This window comes from Penaeus monodon, chromosome 31 (assembly GCF_015228065.2).
Source record: "Penaeus monodon isolate SGIC_2016 chromosome 31, NSTDA_Pmon_1, whole genome shotgun sequence".
NCBI lineage: Eukaryota > Metazoa > Arthropoda > Malacostraca > Decapoda > Penaeidae > Penaeus > Penaeus monodon.
Genome location: NC_051416.1, coordinates 23,314,607 through 23,314,890, shown reverse-complemented (window position 1 = coordinate 23,314,890; position 284 = coordinate 23,314,607). Strand labels below are relative to the sequence as shown.

Here is a 284-nt window from a genome sequence, read left to right as displayed (position 1 = left end):
ACTACTACTTAGCAGTTCAGTCTTGCGGCGCCGCGGATGCACCAATTCCAAGATGGCGCCCGGTTCCTGAATGCAAGTGCGCCCGAGACCCATATCGCCGAGGGTCTGAGGGAACGGCTGCCTACGGTGACCCAGTAATTAGCGTTAGTTCCCGCGGTCCAATTTAACGCATCGGTTCCAGTCGTATTCACAAGCGAATAATTTCAACATCTCGCCATGCATTCGTTAGCATGTAATTAACCCCCCCCCTCCCCTCTCTCCCACTCCCTCCACTCGACAAGGCA

At 54.9% G+C, this 284-nt stretch overlaps 1 protein-coding gene across 1 annotated transcript in view; it reads left to right on the top strand.

Moving 5' to 3' along the window:
* LOC119593114 (glypican-5-like) overlaps positions 1-284 on the top strand; it is a gene marked incomplete at its 5' end in the record, with an annotated part of 69,987 nt that overhangs the window by 53,018 nt on the left and 16,685 nt on the right.